The sequence below is a fragment of the Sinocyclocheilus rhinocerous genome, unplaced genomic scaffold (assembly GCF_001515625.1).
Source record: "Sinocyclocheilus rhinocerous isolate Xijiao unplaced genomic scaffold, SAMN03320098_v1.1 scaffold241, whole genome shotgun sequence".
NCBI lineage: Eukaryota > Metazoa > Chordata > Actinopteri > Cypriniformes > Cyprinidae > Sinocyclocheilus > Sinocyclocheilus rhinocerous.
This window is the reverse complement of record NW_015659312.1, coordinates 508,744-521,449: the sequence shown is the minus strand read 5'-3', so window position 1 is coordinate 521,449 and position 12,706 is coordinate 508,744. Positions and strand designations below refer to the sequence as shown.

The 12,706-nt window shown below is 31.5% G+C and overlaps 1 long non-coding RNA gene across 3 annotated transcripts; it reads left to right on the top strand.

The window, feature by feature from the left end:
* The first annotated feature begins 2,251 nt into the window (after positions 1-2,251).
* Positions 2,252-5,399, top strand: LOC107723529 (uncharacterized). Of its 3 annotated transcripts, none has more exons than XR_001637926.1 (8): positions 2,252-2,340; positions 2,705-2,836; positions 3,375-3,497; positions 3,607-3,634; positions 3,750-3,803; positions 4,053-4,100; positions 5,059-5,120; positions 5,232-5,399. It is a non-coding gene; the product is annotated as an uncharacterized LOC107723529 (long non-coding RNA). The 3 variants fall into 3 exon arrangements; XR_001637927.1 differs by having other exon boundaries at positions 5,059-5,125; XR_001637928.1 differs by lacking the exon at positions 4,053-4,100.
* Positions 5,400-12,706: the final 7,307 nt, after the last annotated feature.

The window sequence follows — 12,706 nt, the reverse complement described above, 5'->3', positions numbered from 1 at the left end:
TCATTGGCAACTTCTATTGCTATTGCCTCCTCAGAGAAAATAATATATTAGTAAAAGAAATATCTTGGCCCATGGTTCTTGTAGTATATTTATTTATTTGATAATAGAAAAGTCTCTTCAGCATCACAGAGAACAACAAAAGATATTTTTGTGACTGAGAAATCTCTGTTTCTGTCTTAAAATCCAAAAGTTTGTGAATATAGTCCACGTGTGTCATTCTGTAGTATGTATTTCATTTAATTTTTTTGCTACTGGAAAACTACATCACCCCTGCACTGCACCTTTTGAGAGTTTCCATCATTCGACATAGTTCAGGTCATGAATGCTCTGCTGAGCTAAGAAAGGTGTGTCATCTGAGGGGTCGTTCACACAGAGCGCGCTTTCTTGCTTGTATATAGAGCATAAGAAGCAACACAGCAGAATGCTTTTTTAAAGTAACTTATTTTTAATAAAACCAGCTCAGTGGAGCACAAACCCTTTTTGTAAACAGGATGAAAAGATGCTGACACAGTTTGTCACACAGGGGCATCTTTTTACTTACAAGTTAGGTAGTCTAGTGAAGAAAATGATTTGAATCCTCAATAAAAATTAAAAAATCGAATTATTTGACACTGTCTAGTACTACTGGTCTTTAAACCATTTTGGTCCATTTCACCGGAAACGGGCCTCACAACAAAAGGGGCCCCCATATGTCCCTGTAAAAACGTCCCTGAGTTCTTGTTATATATACATACATATATATATATAGGCCTATATAAAACATGATATGGAACAAGCAAGGGGGATGTTTTTTCCCTGATTATCCTGACTGCAAATGTGATATTGATTGATAGCAGTTCAAACAAAAAGTTAATATAGGTGACACAATTTAGAGTCAAATTCAGTGTTGTCTTTTCTTGAATATTTAATCAAAGCAACATATTGTATTAGGCTACTAGGGGAGAGCGGGGCACAAAGTAACACTTTTTGACTTTCTCAGTTTGTGTAAATGCACATGGGGTTCAGAGTATAATTTTTTTATCCACAGTAATTTTACACTTATCTAGTACAAATATGTCGCTTTGTTTCATGATTACAGTGTATACGTTTTTCTTTATTTACCCTCAAAAAAATGGAAGTGAAATGTGACAACATGCCCCGTAGGTGGGGTACATTGTAACAGCTGAGGGGCACGTTGTAACATATAACAGCTTAAAATGTTATCTGATCGAATGAAAAAAAAATATACAAGACAAACTAAAATATTTTGTTAATAAAATAAAATAATTATTTTTTTCAAATAAAATAATGGCATTTTTTAATAATTAAAAATAATCTGATTTTGGAGTTTGACCATGAATACATTGCAATCATGCTTGGGACGGCCCATATAAACGAGCAAAAATGCTTTACATGTCTTGAAATAATAATTTCTAAACATTAAACATTGACTGTCAGTCTTTATTCACCTGTTTCTCGTTGTTTCTCATTAAAATTCATTAAAGTAAATAGTGTAAATTACATCGCTAATGTCATAGAATAGCACATTGTAACGCAGTGTTAGAACATGCCCCATCTGCGCAACTGGAGTTTAAAACTATAGTTGCTGTCTTCTGCTAGTTAGCGAAGCATTAAAAAAACGATCTAAACTGATAAATAACAGATTGGAGATTAAAATAATAGCAGATTTGTCTCATTTTAAATGATTAATAAAAACACAGATGAAAAATTTACTTAAGCCAGAATTTAATTGTACTATGGTAAAATAAATGTTCATTGATATCTTCAAAAGATTTTAGAATTTTGGCACACTTTTTTTTCTATATAATGTTGATATGGTAACTAATAAATACTGTAAATTTGGTTATGCTAGCATGTGTGGGAATATTCAAACCATGTGTGTTACAATTAACCCCGCGTTACTTTGTGCCCCGCGCTCCCCTAATTCCTGTTAAATTCCTTCTTACCCTATCTTGCCCTCGTTTATTAGGATACTTTGCTCTCAGGCCTGGTCATCACTCTTTCAAAAGTATTTGCCAGAGGAGAGTGACGATAAAAAGATAAAGAACCATCATTAGTAGGCTAAAGCTCAATGCAAGATAGAATGTATTTATAAATAGTTCCAAGTTCTGTTTGTTTGAAAGGGGCCTCCTAATTTTCATAAGGCAGTCAGTCCCAATATGCTTCACTCACGCTTCACGACACGCAGTGGGCGTTTCTTAATAAGAGAGCATGACACAGGTTTACACATTTCGCTCATTCAACCGCAGCCTCTCATATACATTATCATTATGCAGACCGGTCTGTTGTTTCTTGCGTTGTTCTCGTGCTTTTCTCTTATCGAGGGAAAGTCATTCGAAGGTAAGATTTTACATTTCCCATTTTAATTCCATATTGTTGTTAACGAAAATGCATTTATAACTATTATGACATGCACCGATAAGTGCCGCTAAAGAACGAAAACAGGCTAACGTTAGGCTATGAGCTATTTTTGACCGGAGTTATTCAAGTTCTCATATATGACGTGCCTTATAAAATTGACTTGTGCTAAAAAGAGCTCATTCCAATAAACAGTCTACTTGCATTTTGTCATATATATGAGACGTATGAGGTTAGCTCAATCCGAGTAGTTGCAATTTATTTTTAGTTGGCGCTAAACTCCAAAACCTGTTTTAAAACTGGGATTACGACAGATTTAATTAATTTGGTTAATTTCGCGGAGCAGGTCAAACGTGTGTTGGAATTCGGAGAGAAGATTCATCCTATACCTACCCGACGCTGTGGCCGTGAACGTGCAAGACCGCAACTGTGATGCAGAGTGGACCATTGATGCAAATATCAAAACCAGTTCCCATCTGTGAGGCCATTCTGCATTTTATTTTATTTTAACCCTAAATCTAATTAATAATTAATAGAGAAATTAAATGTCACCGCTTAGGGTACCATGGAAAGGCACTTCGTGGCCTTTTTGAATTTTATTTTCTCCCAAAACGCTAACCAAAACTCATTTTCTAAATTCCTGTTTGTTTGTTTGTTTTTTAATTTAAGAATTGATAGTATTTATGGTAAAATCCCCATGATAATGGTAAAAGTCCATGAAAAAACTCACTGTGGTCAAAATTGGCCACTAAAACACTACTGGCAAAGGTTTCATGTCATATGGTACATCCAAAAGTGCCTTAATATAATTGCCATCTAGATTATATCACTGTAACACCCCTAGTGGGTTTAATATGCTCTACTTTTTTGTGGTTTTTCTGATACTATTTGTCACTGATTGTTCAAACAAATTGTTTTGCCTTGTCTTTTACTAGAGGCATTAGCGAAAAGAAGCAAAATGTTCAATGTGTGAAAGTCTCACCATGTTTACTGTGTGTCTCACAATTCTCCACTAGCAATTCACAGCTATCCTGGATGGAAATGTAGCACACTTTTCTCATCCCTTCAAAAAAGTAACCCGTAATGGAATCAGTGTGTCTTACTGTCCATTTTCAGTCAGATTCCATGCCTCTTGTCCTGTGAGTTGTGGTTTTAACAATTATTCATCTTCTCAGAATAGTTTTACTGCTCTTTATTTTAAGGATTGTGTGTACTGTACAAATTTAATGCTTTTTGATTCTCTTGTAGAATTACACCAATGACTTCACATGTTCTTGTGAGTAGTATTTCACTTTGTATCGCTTTGCTTTTTGTTCTCCACATAACGAAGCTATACAACAACAAAAAAATAAAATAAATAACAATGGCATTCAATTCTGTTTTCATATCAGGCACCAATTCCACCAACATCTATCCAGTGTTTAGTACAACTCTGCCATCTGGAGGTATTAAACATGATTGACAATGTCATTACATTTTAAATTTGAATCATGTTAAATCCTGTTGCTTTTTTAACACTGGAATAAAATAACCTAAAACCTTTAGTCCAGTGTTGGATTAGAACACATAACCTAGATTTCTTTAGAGTGTACAGCAAATATGCCTTCAGGAAATGGTATATATTATGTGGTGATATTAGAGGGAGATTTTGCAAATGCATGTACTGACGTTTTTTAATATAACTGCATTTCCAGATTTATCTTCCTCTGCCATCAAAACTAATTCATCAGTGAGACAACACTGTAAGTATAGTCTGTAAAACATAGATAAATGACCAAATACTCAGCATTTGGAAAAAGTGATCAGGCAATAACCTTTTATTAGTAACTACTATGGTCTCATTGTTTAAAATGATAAATGGCAAAAATGTAGGGATACACTTTTATAGACATTGCCAATCAGTATGATCATGTTACCATCAAAATATACCTGCATAACAAGCTTATTGCAAATCACATGCACACTGTTTCTTACCAGACTTCACTGTCTTTGTTATGGTTGCAGTTCAGAAATTCCACACAAAACAGAAGAATAACAGTAGTAATAATTATCCTCATTTCGTTGTTGGTCGAGTTTATGAAACCGCAGACTGCAAAAATAATGCAAGCTCTCTCTCTAGTTTTGCTGAACCTCCCTGAAATTCCTATTTTGCAAGCCACTCCTAAAAAACAAATTCAACGTTTAAGTTTAGTGTCATAACTCAGTTGAGCAATCTCAAAGAGCAAACCGATCTAAACAACAAGATACACAACCAAAAACAACTGCACTAAACTGAATTCTCTTAGTAACCTTTTAAAAAATGTAAACAGGAAATAGATTCCTGATTGAGGAAGCAAGACTAGAGTTCTGGAGATAGGGGATGGAAAAACATTACTGCAAGTGGTGTTGTAACAGGGAGTTAGTGAAGTGAAACCATGTAAAATTTGTATTAAAAGAGAACACATGACCAGATGGACAGGCAGCAAATGACAGATCATTAGTATTATTAGTATAATTATCTTTAATATCATCTATATAATCTATTATTATCAGAATAGAACTATTAGTACTATTATTTTGGCATGTGAACATTAGAACTTTTACCTTGTAGTTAATATCGTGTATGCATTTTTCATAAAGCATTTATCTTAAAGCAAGTGTCATGACACCAGTGAATTTTTTTGTTGTATTGATATTTTGGTGAAATGTTCTTCTCTACAGATGGTTCCGTTGCTGTTGCTGCCACTTTTGTCATAACCCTTGTCATTTTGGCTTTCCTCTCTGTAGGGTATTTCAACATATTTAATTCATATTTATGTTATTTAATAAATATTGCCTATTGGCATATTAATGCCATATGCACAAAAACTAAAACACTATTTTCTATTTTCTAGCACAGCAAAATATGCTCCTGAGGACCAAAACCAGCCTGGTTCAGTAGAATGAGCCTGAGGAGGCAACTGTAATTGCCCTAGAAACAAGAACACATGGCGTGGAGTCATAACAACACATTATCCTATGTAACACATATTATATTATATTATATTATATTATATTATATTATATTATATTATATAGTCCAAAACTGGGATTTTTCACTGTATATTATATTATATTATATTATATTATATTATATTATATTATATAATATTATATTATATTATATAGTCCAAAACTGGGATTTTTCACTGTATATTATATTATATTATATTATATTATATAGTCCAAAACTGGGATTTTTCACTGTATATTATATTATATTATATTATATTATATAGTCCAAAACTGGGATTTTTCACTGTATATTATATTATATTATATTATATTATATAGTCCAAAACTGGGATTTTTCACTGTATATTATATTATATTATATTATATTATATAGTCCAAAACTGGGATTTTTCACTGTATATTATATTATATTATATTATATTATATAGTCCAAAACTGGGATTTTTCACTGTATATTATATTATATTATATTATATTATATAGTCCAAAACTGGGATTTTTCACTGTATATTATATTATATTATATTATATTATATAGTCCAAAACTGGGATTTTTCACTGTATATTATATTATATTATATTATATTATATAGTCCAAAACTGGGATTTTTCACTGTATATTATATTATATTATATTATATTATATAGTCCAAAACTGGGATTTTTCACTGTATATTATATTATATTATATTATATTATATAGTCCAAAACTGGGATTTTTCACTGTATATTATATTATATTATATTATATTATATAGTCCAAAACTGGGATTTTTCACTGTATATTATATTATATTATATTATATTATATAGTCCAAAACTGGGATTTTTCACTGTATATTATATTATATTATATTATATTATATAGTCCAAAACTGGGATTTTTCACTGTATATTATATTATATTATATTATATTATATAGTCCAAAACTGGGATTTTTCACTGTATATTATATTATATTATATTATATTATATAGTCCAAAACTGGGATTTTTCACTGTATATTATATTATATTATATTATATTATATAGTCCAAAACTGGGATTTTTCACTGTATATTATATTATATTATATTATATTATATAGTCCAAAACTGGGATTTTTCACTGTATATTATATTATATTATATTATATTATATAGTCCAAAACTGGGATTTTTCACTGTATATTATATTATATTATATTATATTATATAGTCCAAAACTGGGATTTTTCACTGTATATTATATTATATTATATTATATTATATAGTCCAAAACTGGGATTTTTCACTGTATATTATATTATATTATATTATATTATATAGTCCAAAACTGGGATTTTTCACTGTATATTATATTATATTATATTATATTATATAGTCCAAAACTGGGATTTTTCACTGTATATTATATTATATTATATTATATTATATAGTCCAAAACTGGGATTTTTCACTGTATATTATATTATATTATATTATATTATATAGTCCAAAACTGGGATTTTTCACTGTATATTATATTATATTATATTATATTATATAGTCCAAAACTGGGATTTTTCACTGTATATTATATTATATTATATTATATTATATAGTCCAAAACTGGGATTTTTCACTGTATATTATATTATATTATATTATATTATATAGTCCAAAACTGGGATTTTTCACTGTATATTATATTATATTATATTATATTATATTATATTATATTATATTATATTATATTATATTATATTATATTATATTATATTATATTATATTATATTATATTATATTATATTATATTATATTATATTATATAGTCCAAAACTGGGATTTTTCACTGTTTGTATCCCTCCGCTTGTCCGTGTTTGCAAGTTCCATTTTGAAATTTTTTTTTTTTTCATTGATTCCTTCTGCAACTAACTTGGTTACGCTAATAGGTGATGACAAGTGAGGGTTTTGTATTGAATGTCTTTTGTATAAATGAGTTACTGAATCATTCATTCATTTACTCAAGTTACTTAATATTACTCAAGTTAATCAATATTGTATAAACCCATACCAATCAATATAGCAATATCACACTTTTGGTGTTGCCACAGAACACACAACAGTATGTGGAAGTGGAACAACATCATATTCATCTCCTTGTTCAATAAGTTCTGTAATCATGTTGCTACACTTCCACTACACATTTCCTATTTCTCACTGGTTAGAGAAACTCCACTCTTAGAGTGAGAGAAAACACAGACACACTAAAAGTGACACAAACAGTAAAATATCAGTTTTACTAAATATGATCACTGTTGTGCCTATATTATATTATATTATATTATATTATATTATATTATATTATATTATATTATATTATATTATATTATATTATATCTGTTGTGCCTGTATTATATTATATTATATTATATTATATTATATATGAAGTCTAATATAAAGGTTATAACTTTTTATTTCCTCCCAGCATTTACAATAGATCCCTGTCTCTTCTGTTGTTACAAATTGTGTTTTTACACAAAGTGGAATATTACCACAAGAGGTCACTGTCTACAAAGTTTTAATCATTACATGTAGTGGCGCTTGTGTTCATCTTTGCTCAGTCCTGTAAATCTTGGTTGCTCGTAGTTCTAGGCATTTTTATAGGAATTTTCTTATTTATTTCAGGTTTTTCCATCCTTGTAGCTCTTTTTTAATCTTTTTGTTTTGGGATATTCTGAAACTGCCATTAAACCTATGCCTTTTACTCAAGTCTTTGAATCTGTCGAGTCACAAGCAATTCAAAACTAATGCCTACACTTGGATTTGTGAACATGTGTTTGAACAAGAAGTGCTTTCAGACTTTTCTTTGAATTGACGATAACGCGACTCGGCAAGCGCAAAATTGTATTTATTTATTTTACATGTTGAATTTCGCCGTTTGGTTGATTGTACGGTTAGCTATAAGTAAGCGACCTTGTCTACGTGAACTGGAGAAAGATTTAGAAGTGGTTACTAGAAACTAGCTAAGAAAAATCGCGTTTTAAACAAATAATGTCTCACTTACCGGTGGGCAACAGCCTTACATGCCATCTGTCTCGATTTGTAGACTGCTAGAGTGAATGACATAATAATTCAGTGAATTTACCAAGTCACCTCTTTATTGTTGTTGGCTTATTTTGTTGCCATGACGCGCTGCTAAATGGAGTAAATGATATCATCATTTCATCATAAATGATATCATCCAACGCAGCCCACTGAGACTACAAACGGTGATGAATTGTTTGTTTATTAATTATTTAATTATTTGCATAAAAACTCTACTGTAGCCAATTCAAACAAAGTAGCATAATCAAGTTTCAACATCAAACAAGTTAGCACAAATTCTAATAATAGGAAAAATACAACAATAGAAAGCTAAAAATGAGAGAATTAGACATAATAAACATAAATATTTATTTACGAGCTGAATATGCATATGTATACGGAAGTGTATGTTGCTTAGACGCAACAGAATGCGTGACGCACGTCAACAGGTGCTTAGGGGCTGTAGCGCATAGACGCAAAAAAAAAAAAAGTAGCGCATAGATTGCGGAGAGAAGAAACACTCTGGAAAAACTTGAGCCCCGAGCAGCAGGAGAAGCAGCATCAGTTCAAAGTATTTCATTTTCTTCTGCCGAAAGTTAATAACGAGTCTGCAGATTTTATTGGCGCTATATGAAGTTCTACTAGGATAATGAACCTCGTACATTTACATTTAGTCATTTAGCAGACGTTTTTATCCAAAGCGACTTACAAATGAGGACAATGGAAGCAATCAAAATCAACAAAAGAGCAATGATATACAAGCAGTGTTGGGGGTAATGCATTACAAGTAACGCGAGTTACGTAATCAGATTACTTTTTAAGTAACTAGTAAAGTAACGCATTACTTTTTCATTTAGAAGGAAATATCTGAGTTACTTTTTCAAATAAGTAACTCCAGTTACTTTGTTTCCATGTATTGACTGACAGCTCTGGTGTTGCCATGTTGAGAGAAATCAGGAGTAAGTGCAGAACGTTGTGTGTGAACATGATCTTACTGTAGTTCTAGACTAAATATGAACATGTGCCTTTTTTGCTTTTGTTAATCAGAAGTCAGAAAGTCAGAATTATAATTATATAATAAATAAAAAGAAAACAGATGGAATAGAAAAAGAATAGAGCAAGCTAGTGTTAGAGGTCTTTTTTTGCTTTTGTTAATTGTATAATAAATGAAAAGAAAACAGATAGAATACAAAAAGATTAGAAAGCAAGTGTTAGTGTTTTTTTTTTTTTTAAGAAAACAAGCAGCAGATGAATAGAGTGCAAGTCTAAAAGGGACGTTTTTTTAAAGAATAGAATTAGAATAGAGAGTGCTAGAGTTAGAGGGTCAAATAAAGATGGAAGAGATGTGTTTTTAGCCAGTTCTTGAAGATGGCTAAGGACTCAGCTGCTCGGATTGATTTGGGCAGGTCATTCCACCAGGAGGGAACATTTAATTTAAAAGTCCGTAAAAGTGATTTTGTGCTTCTTTGGGATGGCACAATAAAGCGACGTTCACTTGCAGAACGCAAGCTTCTAGAGGGCACATAAGTCTGAAGTAATGAATTTAGGTAAAGGGGTGCAGAGCCAGTGGTGGTTTTGTAGGCAAATATCAATGCCTTGAATCTTATGTAACTCGTAACTCTAAAGAAGAGTGTAGATAGATAGATAGATAGATAGATAGATGCCATTTATTAAATAAATTGTAGGCTATGGGAAATGTGATTGTTTTTTTGTTTTGTTTTTTATTTTTTTCTAAAGCAAAACCCAAATTGTGTGTGATCTCACATACTCCAGGTCAAGACACGGATAACTAATGAAAAATATTTATGAAATGTTACAGAGTGGCTTCTTAAGGTCAGCCAGTTTTATTATTATATATTATATTATTATTTATGTTTGTCCATCAAGGTCATGCAACCTTTATATATATATATAAATATATATATACATTCTCTCTTTCTCTCGCTCTCGGTCTCTGTTTAACAGGAATGCATTTCTGAAAAGGCCTACAGATATTCGTGAATTTGCATCAGGTAAATTTGTATCGGACACTTTTGCACACTTTCTTACAAGCCACTTGGTAGAACTACTTAACATTTATCATATAAATAGTCTGTTTCTTAGATTGAATAATTTATTGTTCTTCAAAATATTGTTGAGCTTATTAAAACAGAAATTTGTCTTGAGCTCAGTCCTCTGTTTTTTAAACATGTAACAAACATAAACATCTTATTTGATTAATAATAATGTGTACTTTTATGTGTGAAATTGTACTCTTAAATTAAAGCCAACATCTCTTTTTTCCTAGATCACTTCAGTGACCCAGGACTGCCAAAGAAAATCCAGGCGCAAATGAATATCCATAATAAGTGAATAATATAGTGTTTTTGAATAAAAAAAGAGAAAAATGATACAATGTGTGCTTCTATTGACCCTCTACATATACATGAAAGCATCTTTGTTGTACTATTCGTTATCACTAACCATTAGTGTGAAGGTATCAGGGGAGAGGACAGTCCAGACTTGTTTGCTAAATGAGTCCACAGAGATGAAAGGCAACATAAGTTAAATTGAACCGGTCTTTCTGTTCTTTAAGTATGTCCAGACATGCTGGGGCAGGCTCTAATTATTCACTTATTATTTCTGTTATGTTTTGTAGCATAAACTGCTTGGTAGAACATTTTAAGTTACTTGTTTCCATTCAATTTTCATGGATTTATCCTGAATTTGTATTTAGCTTAAAGTCTAATTTAGCAGTCCAACTGCTGTTTTTGACATTTGGCCATTCATTTACAATACCCAAGGGTGAACTATTGTATACGCAACATGTTTCTTTTTTGGACTTAACAAGCCACCAGGGACCAAACAATTGTGCATTCTTATAGAAATATCTAATTGTCCTCTTAACGTAACATCTGACTTTAATACAGTACATTAAACTCATTAACCCCATACCAACATAATTCAGCATGTACTTAAAAAGCAGCAAGATACATTCAGTCTAGCATATTGTTTCAAATAATAATCTCAACTGCTATAAAAAAAGTATGTGCACATAATTCCATCTAGCTGACACACCTGCACAAACAGTCTCCCATATTCTGTGTTGGGCGGGGTTGAGAAGACTTGAGAGTGGAAAACCATGTTGAAATGAACCCAGTGTGCACCTGTTCAGCAGACTGACAGCTGCAGTATACTGGTGTCATCTCAAGATCGTCACTCAGTGAGTACCTCCATTACATTTTTACTGTATAATCTAAGTCCTGGTTATAGTCTATTTCTGTTTATATGTCTTTTGTCTTGTATGTATGTATGTCTTTGTACATTTTTTAGAGTAGAGCTTGTGAATTTAAACAGGAATAGACTCTTATTTTAGTATCAGATCATTGTGCATTAACATTCGATTTTGTATTTGTACATTGTAAAAAGTGGTGACATCAAGATTTATTGAGGATCTATTCTTACTTGCTGTTACACCCTAAAATCATGTCATTTGAGGTAACCTATGTAACTTATTTACTATGGTTCATTCACTTAAATATGAGACAGGCTAAAGATTTTTTTTTTGCGTCAAATCTGTCAAATGTGTGCTCAGTTCATCCTTTGACAATATTCTTCTAAGTGGCATAATACCGCAGGGCCAAAACAAATAAGCTATTCAAATCGAAGGAAACCCAATCATCAGTTAAATTGTACATATTTACTTTGTCATACAGCTATGCTAGGTCAGAAATAAAGCCTGTTTTTGTTCCAGGGAGAGTGATCTCACACAGGCGGTATCCTATAGCACTCATCCCAAATCCTCACAGGGAGATGTAGGGAATGATAGGCAGTGTTTGAGAGTCAGTTGGCATTCCTACAAAAACCATAGTGACACTGGAACATAAGATGCATAAGGTTCTGGGTTTTGCAGTAGAAATCTCCATTTAATGTAATATTCCTGGTGATTTTATCTTATGTGATTTGTTTTATTGCTATTCAAATATCATGCCTATACATATTTGACATGATTATTTTGATTAGGCTGTCTACAGTTTCATTTTTGCTCTTGCATATTTAAATAATGCAAAGTTTTTGTACTATATGCAAACATTGATGCAAGTGAACAGAACTGTTTTGCGTGTCATCGGATATGTCTGTATTGTCTGCATGTGATTTACCTTTGTCAGATGATTCCATTACAGATAATAAAGCAGCCACTAGATACAGCTTTTGAATTATTTTATTGTCTGTGTGCGTTCATTGCAATGTGTTGAATTCATCTTCTAAATCCACACTGAATGTCCATAGAGCCTTGATCTGGAGAAAGAGAACAGGGAACAGTAAA